The sequence below is a fragment of the Oncorhynchus keta genome, chromosome 28 (assembly GCF_023373465.1).
Source record: "Oncorhynchus keta strain PuntledgeMale-10-30-2019 chromosome 28, Oket_V2, whole genome shotgun sequence".
Taxonomy (NCBI): Eukaryota; Metazoa; Chordata; class Actinopteri; order Salmoniformes; family Salmonidae; genus Oncorhynchus; species Oncorhynchus keta.
Genome location: NC_068448.1, coordinates 77,667,086 through 77,691,546, shown reverse-complemented (window position 1 = coordinate 77,691,546; position 24,461 = coordinate 77,667,086). Strand labels below are relative to the sequence as shown.

General features: G+C 43.8%; 1 pseudogene; it reads right to left on the bottom strand.

The window, feature by feature from the left end:
* Positions 1-4,182: 4,182 nt before the first annotated feature.
* LOC118378024 (uncharacterized protein C8orf34 homolog) overlaps positions 4,183-24,461 on the bottom strand; it is a 131,061-nt pseudogene continuing 110,782 nt past the window's right edge.

Here is a 24,461-nt window from a genome sequence, read left to right as displayed (position 1 = left end):
AGAGGATGTCATCAATCTGCGTATACACTAACATAAGATACAAGAGGATGTCATCAATCTGCGTATACACTAACATAAGATACAAGAGGATGTCATCAATCTGCGTATACACTAACATAAGATACAAGAGGATGTCATCAATCTGCGTATACACTAACATATACACTAACATAAGATACAAGAGGATGTCATCAATCTGCGTATACACTAACATAAGATACAAGAGGATGTCATCAATCTGTATACACTAACATAAGATACAAGAGGATACACTAACATAAGATACAAGAGGATGTCATCAATCTGCGTATACACTAACATAAGATACAAGAGGATGTCATCAATCTGATGTCATGTCTTCCAACGTCATTAATTGTGGTTTCTGGATGGTTGGCCGCTGAGTATTCCGCCCTATGTATTTTCAATCAATCAATCAATCAATCAATCAATCAAATCAATCAAAACCATAAACTCATTGGAAGAAAATCAGAAAGTACCTGAAAAAAATACATGTTTGGAGACAAATGTTCCAATATAAAGTAGCTTTTTTTTTTTTAAGTGCACCAATTTGTTAGTCATGTCAAAGCCAACAAAGTCTGTTAGATTTCTGCACAATATTACAAGACGTTTCATGATCACATTGACAGAGCTAAGTGAAGTCAAATGTGCTATGTTTCTGAAAGTGTCTGATATTAAAATATGTCACATGGCAGCACTGGCTTGTGTCCAATAACAATAAGATTATCGTAAAGGTCAGATTAGTTCCCAGAAAACGTTACAATTCGTAGTCCATTTCTGAGCTGTATTCCACTTGTTGTGGCCAGGAAAAAGCGGTTAAAACCGCTATCTCTGAAATTTCGAAAGAACAATGGCAACGCACACAAGGCTGCATTGTGTGACCAATACTACAGTCAGCAGGAACCAAGTATCAGTCCCGGAAGTGACTGAATCTCTTCATCTTCTTTTCCTCGGGATTACCAATGTTATATGTTGTTGTGTGAACGCTTTCTCTCAGCCTTCATTTGTGTCGGCTCACTATACCAAGCCGTTGAGAAGACTACACTATTGGGTTGGTGTTACTGAACTCATGCATTCACCTATTTTTAAATTGGCCATAGCTTGTATCCGATTGGGTCATTAACAAACCTTGAATGAGTCATTAAAGTCCCTTATAGCCAAATCAACACACCCTTACATCTTGATTCGGCCAAATCAACACACCCCTTACATCTTGATTCGGCCAAATCAACACACCCTTACATCTTGATTCGGCCAAATCAACACACCCTTACATCTTGATTCGGCCAAATCAACACACCCTTACATCCTTACAGACAAACCTCCACACGCCCAGACAAACTTCCACACACCCAGACAGACTTCCACACACCCAGACAAACTTCCACACACCCAGACAAACTTCCACACGCCCAGACAAACTTCCACTCGCCCAGACAAACTTCCACACACCCAGACAAACTTCCTTACGCCCAGACAAACGTCCTTACGCCCAGACAAACTTCCTTACGCCCAGACAAACTTCCTTACACCCAGACAAACTTCCACACGCCCAGACAAACTTCCACACGCCCAGACAAACTTCCACACGCCCAGACAAACTTCCACACACCCAGACAAACTTCCACACGCCCAGACAAACTTCCACACGCCCAGACAAACTTCCACACGCCCAGACAAACTTCCACACGCCCAGACAAACTTCCACACGCCCAGACAAACACACCCAGACAAACTTCCACACACCCAGACAAACTTCCACACGCCCAGACAAACTTCCACTCGCCCAGACAAACTTCCACTCGCCCAGACAAACTTCCACACGCCCAGACAAACTTCCACACGCCCAGACAAACACAAACATTTTAGAAATTGTAACTGGTCAGTGAGCACGGTCCTGCTCATAACCACAGCTAGTGCTGAGACATGTCTGACACACACATAGACCATCTGGTTGCAGACCTGGGTTCAAGTACTATTTTGAAATCTTTCAAATAATTGTATTTTGCTTTAGCCAGTCTGGTGAAGTTTGGACTGTTCTATCGATTCCAATGCAACAGAGAAGTAGTATTTGAACCCAGGTCTGTCTGAATAAATAATTGAAGTGTTACCTTTAATTATGTAAAAACATGGAATCAATCACTTCCAGGTTTATTTTTAATGGTTCAGTCAATGCATAAAAAGTGAACAGTTTTTTGATATACATTTTAAAGTTTTTACATTCATGTCAGTCAACAATGTTACAAAAGTCAAATATACCGAAATAAAAATATAAACGCAACAAGCAACGATTTCAACGATTTTACTGAGTTACATTTCATATAAGGAAATCAGTCAATTGAAATAAATGCATTAGGCCCTAATCTATGATTTTTACATGACTGGGCAGGGGCTCCAGACAATGGTGGGCATGGGCCCACCCACTGGGTATTCAAGTCCCTTGAACAGTACTCTAAAACCATGTGTAAAATAATCTTCCAATCAAAGTGGATTTTTTTGCTCCGTTATTGTATTCCTTTGAAAGCCATTCCCCTTTAAACACACACTTTAATAACTTTAATAACAGAGATTGCATTATATACAGTACATATGCTACCATCACAAAAAAATATACAGTGGGGAGAGCAAGTGTTCGACACACTGCCGATTTTTCAGGTTTTCCTACTTACAAAGCATGTAAAGGTCTGTAATTTTTTTTATCATAGGTACACTTCAACTGTGAGAGACGGAATCTAAAACAAAAATCCAGAAAATCACAATGTATGATTTTTAAGTCATTAATTAGCACTTTATTGCATGACATAAGTATTTGATACATCAGAAAAGCAGAACTTAATATTTGGTGCAGAAACCTTTGTTTGCAATTACAGAGATCATACATTTCCTGTAGTTCTTGACTAGGTTTGCACACACTGCAGCGGGGATTTTGGCCCACTCCTCCATACAGACCTTCTCCAGATCCTTCAGGTTTCGGGGCTGTCGCTGGGCAATACGGACTTTCAGCTCCCTCCCAAAGATTTTCTACTGGGTTCAGGTCTGGAGACTGGCAAGCCCACTCCAGGACCTTGAGATGCTTCTTACGGAGCCACTCCTTAGTTGCCCTGGCTGTGTGTTTCGGGTCATTGTCATGCTGGAAGACCAAGCCATGACCCATCTTCAATGCTCTTACTGAGGGAAGGAGGTTGTTGGCCAAGATCTCGCGATACATGGCCCCATCTATCCTCCCCTCAATACGGTGCAGTCATCCTGTCCCCTTTGCAGAAAAGCATCCCCAAAGAATGATGTTTCCACCTCCATGCTTCACGGTTTGGATGGTGTTCTTGGGGTTGTACTCATCCTTCTTCTCCCTCCAAACACGGCGAGTGGAGTTTAGACCAAAAAGCTCTATTTTTGTCTCATCAGACCACATGACCTTCTCCCATTCCTCCTCTGGATCATCCAGATGGTTATTGGCAAACTTCAGACGGGCCTGGACATGCGCTGGCTTGAGCAGGGGGACCTTGCGTGTGCTGCAGGATTTTAATCCATGACGGCGTAGTGTGTTACTAATGGTCTTTGAGACTGTGGTCCCAGCTCTCTTCAGGTCATTGACCAGGTCCTGCCGTGTAGTTCTGGGCTGATCCCTCACCTTCCTCATGATCATTGATGATCTTGCATGGAGCCCCAGACCGAGGGTGATTGAAAGTCATCTTGAACTTCTTCCATTTTCGAATAAGTGCGCCAACAGTTGTTGCCTTCTCACCAAGCTGCTTGCCTATTGTCCTGTAGCCCATCCCAGCCTTGTGCAGGTCTACAATTTTATCCCTGATGTCCTTACACAGCTCTCTGGTCTTGGCCATTGTGGAGAGGGTGGAGCCTGTTTGATTGAGTGTGTGAACAGGTGTCTTTAATACAGGTAACGAGTTCAAACAGGTGCAGTTAATACAGGTAATGAGTGGAGAACAGGAGGGCTTCTTAAAGAACAACTAACAGGTCTGTGAGAGCTGGAATTCTTACTGGTTGGTAGGTGATCAAATACTTATGTCATGCAATAAAATGCTAATTAATTACTTAAAAATCATACAATGTGATTTTCTGGATTTTTGTTTTAGATTCCGTCTCTCACAGTTGAAGTGTACCTATGATAGAAATTACAGACCTCTACATGCTTTGTAAGTAGGAAAACCTGCAAAATTGGCAGTGTATCAAATACTTGTTCTCCCCAATGTATCTAGCTTCAAGAAAAAAGGTTTGGCAACCAAAAAATGCTTTTTGTTCTTTCTTTCAGATCGCTAAACGAGGTAAGAAAGCTAACCCAAACAGTTCATATTTTGTTTTACTTCATACTCTAAAGTCCTCATATTTACCCACAATAGTTCAAACATCTTTCTAAGGGCTAGATAGTCTAAGAAATATCAACTTCTGTGGAAAAAGTATACAATCTTTTTTATATATATATATATATAATCTAAAATAATGGTCTCTGTACACAATATTGAAAATGCCCAGTGGTTTTGCATAATTATTTGATTGGATCAATGAATCTTTCTCTGGTTTTCGTCCCTATAGGCCTGTAAAAAAACACACACACACACACACAAAGATGAAAACACTAAATCAGTCTCCTTAGAAACCAAGATTCAGATGCAAGCAATTCAACAACCGCTAATAAGGAATAATCCATTACAATAAAACACACTTTAATATTTGAACATGTCAAACATAAAAATGAGAATGAAGTTGATTGGTTGAGTTTGGACCGAGAGAGAGGGGTAAGTCCAGAGGGCGATATTTCAAGCTATAAATTCTGGGAGAAGAGTGATAGGGGAACCGTGACATCAGCACCCAGCATTGGGGGTTTGGGTCGAGTGTCATGGTTACAGCATTGGATTGTTGGTGGTTTGTCATGGTTACCATTGCAGTGTTAGGTCATGGCATCTGAGATAGCCAAAGAGCCGGCTCGATCTCTCTCTCTTTCTCCCTCTCTCTCTCTCTCTCTCTGACTCCGGGAACGGTGGGCAGAACTTGTTGACAAGCTAGCGCCATAATAAGGCAGAACTGCAGACAACCTCAGCTAACCAATCAGACACTCTCTGGCCACGTCCCAATTGGCACCCTATTGCCTATACGGTCAAAAGTAGTGCATGTACTTGTTGCATACAAGCCTTCAGAAAGTATTCATACCCCTTGACTTATTCCACATGTTGTGTTACAGCCTGAATTTAAAATGTATTACATATATATTTTTTCTCACCCATCTACACACATTACCCCATAATGACAAAGTCAAAACCTGTTTTTAGATTTGTTTATGCAAATGTATCGATCATTACCTGGGGTGGCAGGGTAGCCTAGTGGACTTCAAACCCCCGAGCTGACAAGGTACAAATCTGTCGTTGTGCCCCTTCAGTTAACCCACTGTTCCTAGGCCGTCATTGAAAATAAGAATGTGTTCTTAACTGACTTGCCTAGTCAGTTGAGAATTTCAAATAAAGGTAAAATATAAAATTAAAATGAAATACATAAATATCTAATGTACTTATGTATTCACACCACTGAGTCAATACAAAGTCTCTTTGGCTGTGATGAGAGCTTTGTGTCATCTTGGGTACGTCTATCAGCTTTGCCCATCTGAATTTGCGGATTTTCTCTCATTCTTCCTTGCAGATTTTCTCAAGTCTGTTAAGTTAGATGGGAAGCAGCCGTGAACAGCAATCTTCAAGTCTTTCCACATATTTCGGACCTTTCAGTTCCACCACCCACACATGCGATGACATCACCTGGTTTCAACGATGTTTCTAGAGAAAATATCTCTCTCATCATCACTCAATACCTAGGTTTACCTCCACTGTATTCACATCCTACCATACCTTTGTCTGTACATTATGCCTTGAAGCTATTTTATTGCCCCCAGAAACCTCCTTTTACTCTCTGTTCCGGACGTTCTAGACGACCAATTCATATAGCTTTTAGCCGTTCCCTTATCGTATTCCTCCTCTGTTTCTCTGGTGATGTAAAGGTGAATCCAGGCCCTGTAGTGCCTAGCTCCACTCCCATTCCCCATGCGCTCTCTTTTGATTACTTCTGTAACCGTAATAGCCTTGGTTTCATGCCTGTTAACATTAGAAGCCTCCTCCCTATGTTTGTTTCATTCACTGCTTTAGCACACTCTGCCAACCCGGATGTTCTAGCCACGTCTGAATCCTGGCTTAGGAAGACCACCAAAAATTCTAACTACAACATTTTCAGACAAGATAGAACGGCCAAAGGGGGTCGTGTTGCAATCCACTGCAAAGATAGCCTGCAGTGTTCTGTCTTACTATCCAGGTCTGTACCCAAACAATTTGAACTTTTAATTTTAAAAATACACCTCTCTAAAAACAAGTCTCTCACCGTTGTCACCTGCTATAGACCATCCTCTGCCCCCAGCTGTGCTCTGGACACCATATGTGAACTGATTGCCCCACGTCTATCTTCAGAGCTCGTGCTGCTACGCAACCTAAACTGGAACATGCTTAACACCCCAGCCATCCTACAATCTAATCTCGATGCCCTCAATCTCACACAAATTATCAATGAACCTACCAGGTATCACCCCAAAGCCATAAACACGGGCACCCTCATAGATATCATCCTAACCAACTTGCCCTCTAAATAAACCTCCGCTGTTTTCAACCAAGATCTCAGCGATTGCCTGCATCCGTGATGGGTCAAATGATCACTGTCAAACGCTCCCTGAAACACTTCAGCAAGCAGGCCTTTCTAATCAACCTGGCCGGGGTATCCTGGAAGGATATTGATCCCGTCAGTAGAGGATGCCTGGTTATTTTTTTAAATGCCTTCCTCACCATCTTAAATAAGCATTCCCCATTCAAGAAATGTAGAACCAGGAACAGATATAGCCCTTGGATCTCTCCAGACCTGACTGCCCTTAACCAACACAAAAACATCCTATGGTGTTCTGCATTAGCATCGAACAGCCCCCGTGATATGCAACGTTTCAGGGAAGTTAGAAACCATTATACACAGGCAGTTAGAAAAGCAAAGGCCAGCTTTTTCAAACAGAAATTTGCTTCCTGCAACACAAATACTCAAAAAGGTTCTGCGACACTGTGAAGTCCATGTAGAACAAGAACACCTCCTCCCAGCTGCCCACTGCACTGAGGATAGGAAACACTGTCTCCACCGATAGATCCACTTTAATTGAGAATTTCAAGAAGCATCTTTCTACGGCTGGCCATGCTTTCCACCTGGCTACCCCTACCCCAGCCAACAGCTCTGCAACCCCTGCAGCAACTTGCCCAAGCCTTCCCCATTGCTCCTTCTCCCAAATCCAGTCAGCTGATGTTCTGAAAGAGCTGCAAAATCTGGACCCCTACAAATCAGCTGGGCTAGACAATCTGGACCCTTTCTTTCTAAAATGATCTGCAACCCCTATTACTAGCCTGTTCAACCTCTCTTTCGTGTCGTATGAGATTCACAAAGATTGGAAAGTAGCTGCGGTCATCCAACCCTTTTCAAAGGGGGGGGACACTCTTGACCCAAACTGCTACAGACCTATATCTATCCTACCCTGCCTTTCTAAGGTCCCTCGAAAGTGTTAAACCCAGTAAAGCCTTGACGCTGTCTGCAGTGTTAAACCCTGTAAAGCCTTGACACTGTCTGCAGTGTTAAACCCTGTAAAGCCTTGACACTGTCTGCAGTGTTAAACCCAGTAAAGCCTTGACACTGTCTGCAGTGTTAAACCCTGTAAAGCCTTGACACTGTCTGCAGTGTTAAACCCAGTAAAGCCTTGACGCTGTCTGCAGTGTTAAACCCTGTAAAGCCTTGACACTGTCTGCAGTGTTAAACCCTGTAAAGCCTTGACACTGTCTGCAGTGTTAAACCCAGTAAAGCCTTGACGCTGTCTGCAGTGTTAAACCCTGTAAAGCCTTGACACTGTCTGCAGTGTTAAACCCTGTAAAGCCTTGACACTGTCTGCAGTGTTAAACCCTGTAAAGCCTTGACACTGTCTGCAGTGTTAAACCCAGTAAAGCCTTGACACTGTCTGCAGTGTTAAACCCTGTAAAGCCTTGACACTGTCTGCAGTGTTAAACCCAGTAAAGCCTTGACACTGTCTGCAGTGTTAAACCATGTAAAGCCTTGACACTGTCTGCAGTGTTAAACCCAGTAAAGCCTTGACACTGCCTGCAGTGTTAAACCCAGTAAAACCTTGACACTGCCTGCAGTGTTAAACCCTGTAAAGCCTTGACACTGTCTGCAGTGTTAAACCCAGTAAAGCCTTGACACTGCCTGCAGTGTAAACCCAGTAAAGCCTTGACACGATGTGTGGAAGGTGTCCCCAGTCTCTCTCCTTCCTTCCCTCTCTCTCTTTGTCATTCTCTCTCTCTCTCCCCCTCTTTCTCCTCCCTCACGCTCTGGCTCCCCTTTCCCGATTTCTTCCCTCCTCCCTCTTCCACTCTCCTCCCCGCACCCCTCTATCTCCCCTTCTCCAAAATGGTTGACGTCCCCCAACGGCATTACCAAGCCACTAAGTCTTCCATCTAGCGGCTAATTGGTGGGTCAATAAAGGAAGGTGGAGGCTTCTGAGTCACTGAGTCACTGAGTCCGAGTCACACATTGGTGGTTGCCGGGGCAATGTACACTGCGGTGGTTGCCCTGTCCGCCAATGAGTGAGGTCATTGGTGGACAGACATGTCAAATAAAGATGTCTCTCATCTGTCTAATGGGGTAAAGGAGTCTCGGCCCAAAGTTGATCGGTATATACACTACTAATGAGAAACATGCCGGCTGATATCATGGTGCTATTGGGTGGCTTGTTGACCCATAGAATAATATATTTAACCCATTGCTGCTGTTACCTGTTTTAATAACACCATTGCAAGACTAGGTTGTTATGCTTTTGAGCGTAAATTATGTTACACTTTAAAGAGTTAAGTAGAAAATATGTTATTGTTTTAAAAATGGATATATACCAGCTCTAGGTTGGTTGATACTTATTGGATGGCTTTTTTATCCACATAATCATGTTATCATAATATAATCTATACAATATAATCCATGGAATATAATCCATGCAATATAATCTATACAATATAATCTATACAATATAATCCATGCAATATAATCCATGCAATATAATCTATACAATATAATCTATACAATATAATCCATGGAATATAATCCATGCAATATAATCTATACAATATAATCCATGCAATATAATCCATGCAATATAATCCATACAATATAATCTATACAATATAATCTATACAATATAATCTATACAATATAATCTATGCAATATAATCCATACAATATAATCCATGGAATATAATCCATGCAATATAATCCATGCAATATAATCTATGCAATATATCATATCCAGGACTACTACCTGGTAATGTATAAGGTAGACCACGTTGGTGTGATTCTGAGCGGAAAGATATGTTCTTCTTTGTGAATAAAGTGGGAATGTGTTACAGTTTTCAAAAGGTATGAGGTACAAGCAGATGAGTGAGATGCTGGTTGATTGTGACTGGTTGATTGGGTCAGACAAGTACACTTGAAAAATGCATTTACATTTTTTTACCTGAGAACACTGATCTTTTATTGGCATCCCGTACCCCACCTGTGAATGGATCAGAACAGACAATAACACATTAATCTACAACGTAACTTATAATGTGTGCATTTATCCATTACGAAACCCATGGAAAAGAGTGAGAAATGGTCATTTAGACACATCCCATCTCCACTGTGACAACATTGTGTAGTGAATTCAGGGGTATTCTAACTAAGACCAAACATAACCTCAAACAAGATAACTCTATTGGCAAGTGTATACACACAGTACACTAAACTCTTAATTCATGCAGTAGAGTTTCATAAATTAAACACTGTTTCCCATACTTGTTCAATGAACCACAAACAATTAATGAACATGCACCTGTGGAGCGGTCGTTAAGACACTAACAGCTTACAGACGGTAGGTAATTAAGGTCACAGTTATGAAAACTTAGGACACTAAAGAGGCCTTTCTACTGACTCTGAAAAACACCAAAAGAAAGATGCCCAGGGTCCCTGCACATCTGAGTGAACGAGCCTTAGGCATGCTACAAGGAAGCATGAGGACTGCAGATGTGGCCACAGCAATAAAGTACAATGTCCAGACTGTGAGACGCCTAAGACAGCGCTACAGGGAGACAGGACAGACAGCTGATTGTCCTCGCAGTGGCAGACCACGTGTAACAACACCTGCACAGGATCGGTACATCTGAACATCACACTTACGGGACAGGTACAGGATGGCAACAACAATTGCCCGAGTTACACCAGGAACGCACAATCCCGCCATCAGTGCTCAGACTGTCTGCAATAGGCTGAGAGAGGCTGGACTGAGGGCTTGCAGGCCTGTTGTAAGGCAGGTCCTCACCAGACATCACAGGCAACAACATCGCCTATGGGCACAAACCCACCGTCGCTGGACCAGACAGGACTGGCAAAAAAGTGCTCTTCACTGACGAGTCACGGTTTTGTCTCACCAGCGGTGATAGCTGGATTCGCTTTTATCGTCAAAGTAATGAGCGTTACACCGAGGCCTGTACTCTGGAGCAGGATCGATTTGGAGGTGGAGGGTCATTAATGGTCTGGGGCGGTGTGTCACAACATCATCGGACTGATTGCAGGCAATCTCAACACTGTGCGTTACAGGGAAGACATCCTCCTCCCTCATGTGGTACCCTTCCTGCAGGCTCATCCTGACATGACCATCCAGCATGACAATGCCACCAGCCATACTACTCGTTCTGTGTGGGATTTCCTGCAAGACAGGAATGTCCATGTTTTACCATGGCCAGCGAAGAGCGCTGATCTCAATCCCATTGAGCACATCTGGGACCTGTTGGATCGGAGGGTGAGGGCCAGGGCCATAACCCTGAGGAATGTCTGGGAACTTTCAGGTGGAAGAGTGGGGTAACATCTCACAGCAAGAACTGGCAAATCTGGTGCAGAACACGAGGAGAAGATGCACTGCAGTACTTCTTGTTATGTTCATACAAATATTTACACATGTTAAGTTTGTTAACAATAAACGCAGTTGACAGTGAGAGGACATTTCTTTTTTTTGCTGAGTTTAAATTCCCTCATTTCATCAGATCACATTCTCTTGGCAAAACAAGCCTACTTCCTCCAGAGAGACCTGTCATTTACATTTCCATTAGATTAACGGTCATTTTGTGTGTGGAATGTTTGGTTCGACTTGGAATTCCAAATTTCACCCTATTCAATATACACTACCGCTCAAAGGTTTGGGGTCACTTATAAATGTCCTTGATTTTGAAAGTAAAGCAAATTTTTTTGTCCATTAAAATAACATACAATTGATCAGAAATAGAGTGTAGACATTGTTATTGTTGTACATCACTATTATAGCTGGAAATTGAAGATTATTTTACGGAATATCTACATAGGCATACAGAGGCCCATTATCAGCAACCATCACTCCTGTGTTCCAATGGTACGTTGTGTTAGCTAATCCAAGTTTATCATTTTAAAAAGCTAATTGGTCATTAGAAAACCCTTTTGCAATTATGTTAGCAAAGCTGAAAACTATTGTGTTGATTAAAGAAGCAATAAAACGGGCCTTTAGACTAGTTGGGTATCTGGAGAATCACCATTTGTGGGTTCAATTACAGGCTCAAAATGGCCGGAAACAAATAACTTTCTTCTGAAACTCGTCATTCTATTCTTGTTCCAAGAAATGAAGGCTGTTCCATGCGAAAAATTGCCATGAAACTGAAGGTCTCGTACAACGATGTGTACTTTTCCCTTCACAGGTCAGTACCAAATGTCTCTTACCAGAATAGAAAGAGGAGTGGGAGGCCCCGGTGCACAACTGAGCAAGAGGGCAAGTATATTAGTGTCTAGTTTGAGAAACAGACGACTCCATGAAGCCATGATATGCATATAATTGGTACCATTTTGTAGAAATGTATGAGACTATAACACAATAGATATGGTAGGGGAAAATCCAAAGAAAAATCAACCAGATTGTTAGTTATTTTTGAGAGCCCAGCATCCCAGAGTCGCCTCTTCACTGTTGATGTTGAGACTGGTGTTTTGCAGGTACTATTGACAGATTTAGTTCTGTCTGGCTTGATACATAAATTAAGATGAATTGACTCCAAGTAGAAAAGAGTTTGGTATGATGATGAACTTTAATAACACACTATTGCAATAGAACACAACAGACCCACATTGAAGAAGTTAGCTAGAAATATGTGTGTTCTTTCTTCTTAAAGGAAAGTGGATATGCAGTCTCCTTTTGGATTTGATCGTTATTCTATTTAATGAAGGGGCAATAGAGAGAAGGGATGGAGAGTGTAGAGCCGTTAGGGGCCATACCCAAGCCAACAGGGAGATCCTATATGGGTCTTAACCACAAGGCCACCCTCAAGCACATGTGTGACGCGTTTCTCCAATATCAGGATCTGAACACCATCTCTGAGGATGGGGCGATACGCAACTCTGTCAGAAAAGTTACTACTGGCACCCTATTCCCTTCGAAGTGCACTACTGGCACCCTATTCCCCACATAGTGCACTACTGGCACCCTATTCCCCACATAGTGCACAACTGGCACCCTATTCCCCACATAGTGCACTACTGGCACCCTATTCCCCACATAGTGCACTTCCTGTGAGGCGTACACTAGAACAGAGTCTGCGTCCCATAGGGCCATGGTCCTGAGTAGTGCATTGGATAGGGAACAGGGTGCTATTTGGGACGCAACCCTGATCCAATGATGTACTGTTCAAAGGATAGGGGGGCACAGCGTCATACTCAAACCAAACTCCTATAACTATTTATGAGATTCCATGGAGTCATTCACGTCCATCGACTAGCTCTTAACGTGAATAAATCTCTCTGGTGACACCTAGAAATGTAATTGTAGACCATGTCAACAGCCTCATCCCTAAATTACCCCGTTGCCTAAACTCTAAAGTGTTTCTACTGCGTTTTAACAGGCTACATAAATCTCATCTTTTGATCTATGGAAAGTCATACTTTGTATAATAATCACTTAGAATTGGGAGTATTGACATTAATAAATTGAACTAAGGAAATGATGTGGTACACCCAATGGCCTTAATAATGCAGTCAGTTAGATTGTGGACACTAGAAAACCACACACTTCGTGAGAATAGCTTGGAGAAAGTTTTACACTAGAAAATCACACACTGTTTCCAAACGTCTTCCAATTAAGAATGATGGAGGCCACTATGTTCTTGGGGACCTTCAATTCTGCAGACATTTTTTGTTACTCTTCCCCAGATCTGTGCTTCGACACAATCCTGTCTCATGGACAATTCCTTTGACCTCTTGGCTTGGTTTTTGCTCTGACATGCACTGTCAACTGTGGGACCTTAATATAGACAGGTGTGTGCCTTTCTAATTCACGTCCAATGATTTGAATTTACCACAGGTGGACTCCATTCAAGTTGTTGAAACATCTCAAGGATGATCGATGGAAACAGGATGCACCTGAGCTCAATTTCGAGTCTCATAGCAAAGGGTCTGAATACGAATAAGGTACTTCTGTTTCAAATATTTTATACATTTGCACAAAAAATAATAATCTAAAAACCCGTTTTTGCTTTGTCATTATGGAGCTCATGTGTAGATTGATGAGATTTTTAAAATGTATTTAATCCAGGCTGTAACGTAACAAAATGTGGTAAAAGTCAAGGGGTCTGAATATTTTCCCAGAAAGCATCTGTATAAGGTAAGGCAGGTAGGTGGCCAGCCACAGTCACTCACTCTTGTCCTGCTCAAGTGGTTCCAGGATGTCACTCTCTGTGTCAATGGGAATGTGCCACGGCTGTCTGATAGCCTGGAGCTGCTTGTAGAACTCATCCTAGAGAGGAGAGGACAAGAGACATTACAGGGTTAATTCCTGCTTGTAGGTACAACAACACAGAGAGGAGAACGGGAGCAGGTTACAGCCATGTTCATGTTTAATTGAGGATTTTTCTATAAACAACAACGATCTACTAATCATTTTATTTAATAAAAATAATCCACGGGTGTACAGTTTTTAGGTTGATTATGGGATGACGTCTGGCTGTATTGACATAACAAGCATGTATACTCTATACACAACTTGCTTGGAATTAAGGAGATACATATTTACAGAGAATTATATGATCATCATGATGGTTGGCTCCATACTATACGGAGTTATGCAGCTTCATTTACAAACGTAGGTATACAACACGAACAGGGCCAAAGTTCAGATCAAACGACAGAAAAACACATTCTTCTGGAAAATATCTATTTGATACAACCGCTAGATGTCCGTTAGCAAAATGGAATTCTGAAGTTCTTAAACAAAGAACCAAAACTAAAAAGAAACTCAACCTATTTCTAAAAGTCGACAAAAGATGGAAAGGAAGAGCTGCTGAGGTACACAACATAATGTTTTGGTAGGCAGAAGGTACACAACAGAATGTTTTCGTAGACAGAAGGTACACAACAGAATGTTTTTGTAGACAGAAGGTACACAACAGTATGTTTTGGTAGACAGAAGGTACACAACAGAATGTTTTGGTAGACAGAAGGTACACAACAGAATGTTTTGGTAGACAGAAGGTACTAAGGTACACAACAGAATGTTTTGGTAGAAAGAAGGTACACAACAGAATGTTTTGGTAGACAGAAGCTACACAACAGAATGTTTTGGTAGATAGAAGGTACACAACAGAATGTTTTGGTAGATAGAAGGTACACAACAGAATGTTTTGGTAGACAGAAGCTACACAACAGAATGTTTTGGTAGACAGAAGGTACTAAGGTACACAACAAAATATTTTGGTAGACAGAAGGTACACAACAGTATGTTTTGGTAGACAGAAAGTACACAACATAATGTTTTGGTAGACAGAAGCTACACAACAGAATGTTTTGGTAGATAGAAGGTACACAACAGAATGTTTTGGTAGACAGAAAGTACACAACATAATGTTTTGGTAGACAGAAGGTACTAAGGTACACAACAGTATGTTTCGGTAGACAGAAAGTACACAACAAGAATGTTTTGGTAGACAGAAAGTACACAACATAATGTTTTGGTAGATAGAAGGTACACAACAGAATGTTTTGGTAGATAGAAAGTACACAACATAATGTTTTGGTAGACAGAAGCTACACAACAGAATGTTTTGGTAGACAGAAGCTACACAACAGAATGTTTTGGTAGATAGAAGGTACACAACAGAATGTTTTGGTAGATAGAAGGTACACAACAGAATGTTTTGGTAGATAGAAGGTACACAACAGAATGTTTTGGTAGATAGAAGGTACACAACAGAATGTTTTGGTAGACAGAAAGTACACAACATAATGTTTTGGTAGACAGAAGGTACTAAGGTACACAACAGTATGTTTCGGTAGACAGAAAGTACACAACATAATGTTTTGGTAGACAGAAGCTACTCTTTGGAAAAAAGGGGTGAATTGATCATCAAAAAGAAAAGAGGACAAAGACACGTCATATAATGAATTTAAATGCCTTTATTTGTATGGCATATTCATTGGAAAGAAAGTTTTAAAACTCTTAACACGTTTCAGCTGCATGGCCTTTGCCGGGGTGGGGGGGGGGGGGCATAGCTAGCTACCCAGCTGCCCGAGGGCCATACAAATAAAGGCATTTTAATTCATTATATGCAGAGTGCCTTGGTCCTCCTTTGTTTTGGATGATTTCTGAAAGTCTTGGCCGTTGAAAACAGAGAATGTGTGTCTCTCTCTCTTTCTCGCTCTAGTTTTTAAAGGCTCTAAAGACTACTAATGGTATTACAAGGAAAGGTACACTGGCCCGTGGAGAAGGAGAAGCCTGTCACAGGGAGAAAACCTCAGTGAACTCAACCAAAGACGCTGAGCGTTGGCTGACGCCAATGTCAGTCCCATTAGTTCTACAGCTGTTTTTATTTTCTTTAAAAAACAAATATACCTCAGAGTACAGTCCTCCGGGCCAAACTTGAATAAATAAATTGCCCCGTGTTCCCTTCTAAAGGTTTCTATGTGTTCTAGTTTTTCAGTGTGAAAAGATTAAGTTTTCCCATCCAGCCAGTCAGCCAGTCAGCCAGTCAATAAGCCAGTACAGCCAGCCAGTCAGCCAGTACAGCCAGCCAGTCAGCCAGTCAGCCAGTACAGCCAGTTAGTACAGTCAGCCAGTCAGTACAGTCAGCCAGTACAGTCAGCCAGTCAGTCAGCCAGTACAGTCAGCCAGCCAGTCAGTCAGCCAGTAGAGTCAGCCAGTACAGTCAGCCAGTCAGCCAGCCAGTCAGCCAGTACAGTCAGCCAGTCAGCCAGCCAGTCAGCCAGTACAGTCAGCCAGTACAGTCAGTCAGTACAGTCAGCCAGTCAGCCAGCCAGCCAGTCAGCCAGTACAGTTAGCCAGTCAGCCAGCCAGCCAGTCAGCCAGTACAGTCAGCCAGCCAGCCAGCCAGCCAGCCAGCCAGCCAGCCAGTCAGCCAGTACAGTTAGCCAGTCAGCCAGTACAGTTAGCCAGCCAGTCAGCCGGCCAGTACAGTTAGCCAGTCAGCCAGCCAGTCAGCCAGTCCAGCCAGCCAGTCAGTCAGTCAGTACAGTCAGTCAGTCAGTACAGTCAGCCAGTCAGTCAGTCAGTCAGTCAGTCAGTCTGTCAGTCAGCCAGTCGGTACAGTCAGCCAATCAGTCAGTCAGTCAGTCAGTCCAGTCAGCCAGCCAGTCAGCGAGTACAGTCAGCCAGTGAGCCAGTCAGTCAGTCAGTCAGTACAGTCAGCCAGTCAGTCAGTCAGTCAGTCAGTCAGTCAGTCCAGTCAGCCAGCCAGTCAGCCAGTACAGTCAGCCAGTACAGTCAGCCAGCCGGTCAGTCAGCCAGTACAGTCAGACAGTACAGTCAGCCAGTACAGTCAGTCAGTCCAGTCAGCCAGCCAGTCAGCGAGTGCAGTCAGCCAGCCAGTACAGTCAGCCAGTACAGTCAGCCAGTACAGTCAGACAGTACAGCCAGGCAGTACAGTCAGCCGCCAGTACAGTCAGCCAGTACAGCCAGTCAGTACCGTCAGCCAGCCAGTCAGCCAGCCAGTACAGTCAACCAGTACAGCCAGCCAGTACAGTTAGGCAGTACAGTCAGCCAGTACAGTCAGCCAGTACAGTCAGCAAGCCAGTACATTCATTCAGCCAGTCAGCCAGCCAGCCAGTCAGTCAGTCAGTCAGTACAGCCAGCCAGTCAGCCAGTCAGTCAGTCAGTCAGTCAGTCAGTCAGTCAGTCAGTCAGTCAGTACAGTCAGTCAGCCAGTCAGTCAGTCAGTCAGTCAGTCAGTCAGTCAGTCAGTCAGTCAGTACAGTTGGCCAGTCAGCCAGCCAGCCAGTCAGCCAGCCAGCCAGTCAGCCAGTACAGTCAGCCAGTACAGTTTGCCAGTCAGCCAGCCAGTCAGCCAGCCAGCAAGTCATCCAGTACAGTTAGCCAGTCAGTCAGCCAGCCAGCCAGCCAGCCAGCCAGCCAGCCAGCCAGTCAGTCAGCCAGTACAGTCAGCCAGACAGTCAGTCAGCCAGTACAGTTAGCCAGTCAGCCAGCCAGTCAGCCAGTACAGTTAGCCAGTCAGCCAGCCAGTCAGCCAGTACAGTCAGCCAGTACAGTTAGCCAGTCAGCCAGCCAGCCAGCCAGTACAGTCAGCCAGTCAGATGGCCAGCCAGTCAGCCAGTACAATTAGCCAGTCGGCCAGCCAGTCAGCCAGCCAGTCAGCCAGTACAGTGAGCCAGTCAGCCAGCCAGTCAGCCAGCCAGTCAGCCAGTACAGTTAGCCAGTCAGCCAGGCAGTCAGCCAAACCAGTCAGCCGACCAGCCAGTGCAGTCAGCCAACCAGCCAGCCAGTCCAGCCAGCCAGTCCAGCCAGCCAGTCCAGCCAGCCAGTACAGTCAGCCAACCAGTCAGCCAGCCAGTCAGTACAGTCAGCCAGTACAGTCAGCCAGTACAGTCAGACAGTCAGTCAGTACAGTCAGCCAGCCAGTCAGCCAGTCAGTCAGCCAGCCAGTCAGCCAGTCAGTCAGTCAGTCAGTCAGTGAGTCAGTCAGTCAGTCCAGTCAGCCAGCCAGTCAGTCAGTCAGTCAGTCAGCCAGTACAGTCAGCCAGCACAGTCAGCCAGCCGGTCAGTCAGCCAGTACAGTCAGCCAGTACAGTCAGCCAGTACAGTTTGCCAGTCAGCCAGCCAGCCAGTCAGCCAGTACAGTTAGCCAGTCAGCCAGCCAGCCAGTCAGCCAGTACAGTCAGCCAGTACAGTTAGCCAGTCAGCCAGCCAGCCAGTCAACCAGTACAGTCAGCCAGTCAGCCAGTACAGTTAGCCAGTACAGCCAGCCAGCCAGTCAGCCAGACAGTCAGCCAGCCAGCCAGTCAGCCGGCCAGTACAGTTAGCCAGTCAGCCAGCCAGCCAGTCAGCCAGCCAGTCAGCCAGCCAGTCAGCCGGCCAGTACAGTCAGCCAGTCAGCCAGCCAGTCAGTCAGCCAGCCAGTCAGCCAGCCAGCCAGCCAGTCAGTACAGTCAGCCAGTCAGCCGACCAGCCAGTACAGTCAGTCAGCCAGTCAGCCAAACCAGTCAGCCGACCAGCCAGTACAGTCAGCCAACCAGCCAGCCAGTCCAGCCAGCCAGTACAGTCAGCCAACCAGTCAGCCAGTCCAGCCAGCCAGTACAGCCAGCCAGTACAGTTAGCCAACCAGTCAGCCAGTCCAGCCAGCCAGTCCAGCCAGCCAGGACAGTCAGCCAACCAGTCAGCCAGTCCAGCCAGCCAGTCCAGCCAGCCAGTACAGTCAGCCAACCAGTCAGCCAGTCCAGCCAGCCAGTCCAGCCAGCCAGGACAGTCAGCCACAGTACAGTCAGTCAGCCAGTACAGTCAGCCAGCCAGCCAGCCAGTCCAGTCATTCAGCCAGTACAGTCAGCCAGTCAGTCAGCCTCTATGTAGGGTGCACCCTATTCCCTATATACTGTACAGTATTCTATCACCCCTCTACTGCATCTTGCATTTGCCGCCATCGCTCATCCATTTATATATACATATTATTTTTCATTATTTTACATTTGTGTGTATAAGGTAATCGTCATGAATTTGTTTGATTACTTGTTAGATATTACAGCATTGTCGGAACGAGTAGCACAAGCATTTCGCTACACTCGCATTAACATCTGCTAACCATGTGTATGTGACCAATAACATCTGCTAACCATGTGTATGTGACCAATAACATCTGCTAACCATGTGTATGTGACCAATAACATCTGCTAACCATGTGTATGTGACCAATAACATCTGCTAACCATGTGTATGTGACCAATAACATCTGCTAACCATGTGACCAATAACATCTGCTAACCATGTGTATGTGACCAATAACATCTGCTAACCATGTGACCAATAACATCTGCTAACCATGTGACCAATAACATCTGCTAACCATGTGTATGTGACCAATAACATCTGCTAACCATGTGACCAATAACATCTGCTAACCATGTGACCAATAACATCTGCTAACCATGTGTATGTGACCAATAACATCTGCTAACCATGTGACCAATAACATCTGCTAACCATGTGACCAATAACATCTGCTAACCATGTGACCAATAACATCTGCTAACCATGTGACCAATAACATCTGCTAACCATGTGTATGTGACCAATAACATCTGCTAACCATGTGTATGTGACCAATAACATCTACTAACCATGTGACCAATAACATCTGCTAACCATGTGACCAATAACATCTGCTAACCATGTGACCAATAACATCTGCTAACCATGTGACCAATAACATCTGCTAACCATGTGTATGTGACCAATAACATCTGCTAACCATGTGTATGTGACCAATAACATCTGCTAACCATGTGTATGTGACCAATAAAATTTGATTTGATGTTTGGAACATCGTATAGAATTCTGAGAATCATAACACTGTAATGAAACAGGCAGGGAGCAGGTCTCGAACCCCCAACCTTCTAGCCCGAAGTCCAGCGCGCTATCGACTGTGCCCAAAAAGCATGCTCAAGCGGTAGAGTCGATATCCGCGCTTATAAACCCGGGGTCGTTACAGTACATATCGTATCAGCACCTGAGTATAGTGATCATATTGTATCGTGAGGTCCCAGGCAATTCCCAGCCTTAGAAAAGAGTCCCCACAAGTCAAAAGTATATTTTAGGGTTAGAATTAGGGTTAGGTTTAGGGTTAGAATTAGGGTTAGGTTTGGGTTAGAATTAGGGTTAGGTTTAGGGATAGAATTAGGGTTAGGTTTGGGTTAGAATTAGGGTTAGGTTTAGGGATAGAATTAGGGTTAGGTTTAGGGATAGAATTAGGGTTAGGTTTAGGGTTAGAATTAGGGTTAGGTTTAGGGATAGAATTAGGGTTAGGTTTAGGGTTAGAATTAGGGTTAGGTTTAGGGATAGAATTAGGGTTAGGTTTAGGGATAGAATTAGGGTTAGGTTTAGGGTTAGAATTAGGGTTAGGTTTGGGTTAGAATTAGGGTTAGGTTTAGGGATAGAATTAGGGTTAGGTTTGGGATAGAATTAGGGTTAGGTTTAGGGATAGGTTTAAGGTTAGAATTAGGGTTAGGTTTAGGGATAGAATTAGGGTTAGGTTTAGGGTTAGAATTAGGGTTAGGTTTAGGGATAGAATTAGGGTTAGGTTTAGGGATAGAATTAGGGTTAGGTTTGGGTTAGAATTAGGGTGAAGTTTAGGGTTAGAATTAGGGTTAGGTTTAGGGATAGGTTTAAGGTTAGAATTAGGGTTAGAATTAGGGTTAGGTGTAGGGTTAGAATTAGGGTTAGGTGTAGGGATAGAATTATGGTTAGGTTTAGGGTTAGAATTAGGGTTAGGTTTAGGGTTAGGATTAGGGTTAGGTTTAGGATTGAGTGTTTGGGTTAGGTTTAGGTTTAGGGTTAGGGTTAGGGTTAGGGTTAGGTTTAGGGTTAGGGTTAGGGTTAGGTTTGGGGTAATAGGATTTTAAATGGCAATCAATGATTTGTTCCCCACAAGGAGAGTAAAACAAATGTGTGTGTGTGTGTGTGTGTGTGTGTGTGTGTGTGTGTGTGTGTGTGTGTGTGTGTGTGTGTGTGTGTGTGTGTGTGTGTGTGTGTGTGTGTGTGTGTGTGTGTGTGTGTGTGTGTGTGTGTGTGTGTTATGTGCACAACACAAACAAGAACACAAACAAGGCTAACATCTCCCTGGAGTGTGTGGCCGTGTTCAACAGAATCAAATCTGTGATGCATTGTGGGTAAATTGTGACTGACTGACCTTCCTACAAATCATAATGAGTTGTTATTTATCATGCAAAATGATTCGTATACCAGTCAGCTGACGTTGAACAAACCTCTGACAGATAGGCCTTCAGGCTGGAGGCCTTGCCCAGACTATCTGATGTACTCAGCCCAGGAGGCGTGAGCAGGGGCCTGGGTCGGGTTGGCTGACTGGTGGGGGTCACCGGCCTGCTCCGTGACTTCCTGAAGGTCACCTCCTTATGACCCCTGTGACCTCCGTGAACACCGACCCCTGGGGTCGCGGCCGTCATGGCCGACTTGGAGGTCAGCAGGCTGTTGGGTGTCATCGGTCTGCTGCTTGGGGTTCTGGGGGTCGTAATTCTGCTGCCGGAGTTGCTGGGGGAATGAGTCCGGTGGCTGCCGGTCATGGTGAGGGAGGTGGGCTTGCGGGTGAGCAGGGGGCTGAGTTTAGGACTGACCAGGGGATAACCTATAGAGCTGGGCTTGGCTGAGCGGATGAGGATGGGAGACTGAGGTCGTGAAGTCTGGCCGGGTAAGGGGAGGGTACTGGGGAGTGAGGCCGGGAGAGAGGTGTGGAACAAGGGGGTGGGTAGAAGAGAGCTGTGGGGGCTGTTGGGACTCCGCTGGGCTAGTTTCCCCTGCTCTGCCAGCTTGGCCAGGTCCTTCTCCACCTCTGAAGGGAGACAGAGACAAACAGGTTGGGAATATAAATGCATAATGACATTAGGACCTAGAGTTTTCCCTGAAGTTATAACCTAGTCAGGTCCTTCTAGAGTTTTCCCTGAAGATATAACGTAGTAAGGTCCTTCTAGAGTTTTCCCTGAAGTTATAACGTAGTCAGGTCCTTCTAGAGTTTCCCTGAAGTTATAACCTAGTCAGGTCCTTCTAGAGTTTCCCTGAAGTTATAACCTAGCCAGGTCCTTCTCCACCTCTGAAGGGCGACAAAGACAAAGACAGAACGACCATAACGAATGATAAACAAACATGATGTATAAGTAGGGTCCAGAGATGTTCCTGACCACCATATCTGGCAGGGTAAGACATTAGGGCCAGAGATGTTCTTGACCACCATATCTGGGAGGGTAAGACATTAGACAGGGTCCAGAGATGTTCTTGACCACCATATCTGGCAGGGTAAGACATTAGACAGGGTCCAGAGATGTTCTTGACCACCATATCTGGCAGGGTAAGACATTAGACAGGGTCCAGAGATGTTCCTGACCACCATATCTGGCAGGGTAAGACATTAGACAGGGTCCAGAGATGTTCTTGACCACCATATCTGGCAGGGTAAGACATTAGACAGGGTCCAGAGATGTTCTTGACCACCATATCTGGCAGGGTAAGACATTAGACAGGGTCCAGAGATGTTCTTGACCACCACATTAGACAGGGTCCAGAGATGTTCCTGACCACCATATCTGGCAGGGTTAGACATTAGACAGGGGCCAGAGATGTTCTTGACCACCATATCTGGCAGGGTAAGACATTAGACAGGGTCCAGAGATGTTCTTGACCACCATATCTGGCAGGGTAAGACATTAGACAGGGTCCAGAGATGTTCCTGACCACCATATCTGGCAGGGTAAGACATTAGACAGGGTCCAGAGATGTTCCTGACCACCATATCTGGCAGGGTAAGACATTAGACAGGGTCCAGAGATGTTCCTGACCACCATATCTGGCAGGGTAAGACATTAGACAGGGTCCAGAGATGTTCCTGACCACCATATCTGGCAGGGTAAGACATTAGACAGGGTCCAGAGATGTTCTTGACCACCATATCTGGCAGGGTAAGACATTAGACAGGGTCCAGAGATGTTCTTGACCACCATATCTGGCAGGGTAAGACATTAGACAGGGTCCAGAGATGTTCCTGACCACCATATCTGGCAGGGTAAGACATTAGACAGGGTCCAGAGATGTTCCTGACCACCATATCTGGCAGGGTAAGACATTAGACAGGGTCCAGAGATGTTCCTGACCACCATATCTGGCAGGGTAAGACATTAGACAGGGTCCAGAGATGTTCCTGACCACCATATCTGGCAGGGTAAGACATTAGGGCCAGAGAACTATGTAAATGCAGATGATGTTTCAAATCAGTGACCTTTTCAATTCTTCACATTCATATGGCGGATCTCTGTTGTTGGAATCAAAACAAGTGTGTATCATGGTAGTCTCTACTAATGTTAATATCATGGTAGTCTCTACTAATGTTAATATCATGGTAGTCTCTACTAATGTTAATATCATGGTAGTCTCTACTAATGTTAATATCATGGTAGTCTCTACTAATGTTAATATCGTGGTAGTCTCTACTAATGTTAATATCATGGTAGTCTCTACTAATGTTAATATCATGGTAGTCTCTACTAATGTTAATATCATGGTAGTCTCTACTAATGTTAATATCTTGGTAATCTCTACTAATGTTAATATCATGGTAGTCTCTACTAACGTTAATATCATGGTAGCCTCTACTAATGTTAATATCATGGTAGTCTCTACTAATGTTAATACCATGGTAGTCTCTACTAATGTTAATATCATGGTAGTCTATACTAATGTTAATATCATGGTAGTCTCCACTAATGTTAATATCATGGTAGTCTCTACTAATGTTAATATCTTGGTAGTCTCTACTAATGTTAATATCTTGGTAGTCTCTACTAATGTTAATATCATGGTAGTCTCTACTAATGTTAATATCATGGTAGTCTCTACTAATGTTAATTTCATGGTAGTCTCTACTAATGTTAATATCATGGTAGTCTCTACTAATGTTAATATCTTGGTAGTCTCTACTAATGTTAATATCATGGTAGTCTCTACTAATGTTAATATCTTGGTAGTCTCTACTAATGTTAATATCATGGTAGTCTCTACTAATGTTAATATCTTGGTAGTCTCTACTAATGTTAATATCATGGTAGTCTATACTAATGTTAATATCATGGTAGTCTATACTAATGTTAATAGCATGACAGTCTCTACTAATGTTAATATCATGGTAGGCTCTACTAATGTTAATATCATGGTAGTCTCTATAATGTTGATGTCATGGTAGTTTCTACTAATGTTAATATCATGGTAGTCTCCACTAATGTTAATATCATGGTAGTCTATACTAATGTTAATATCATGGTAGTCT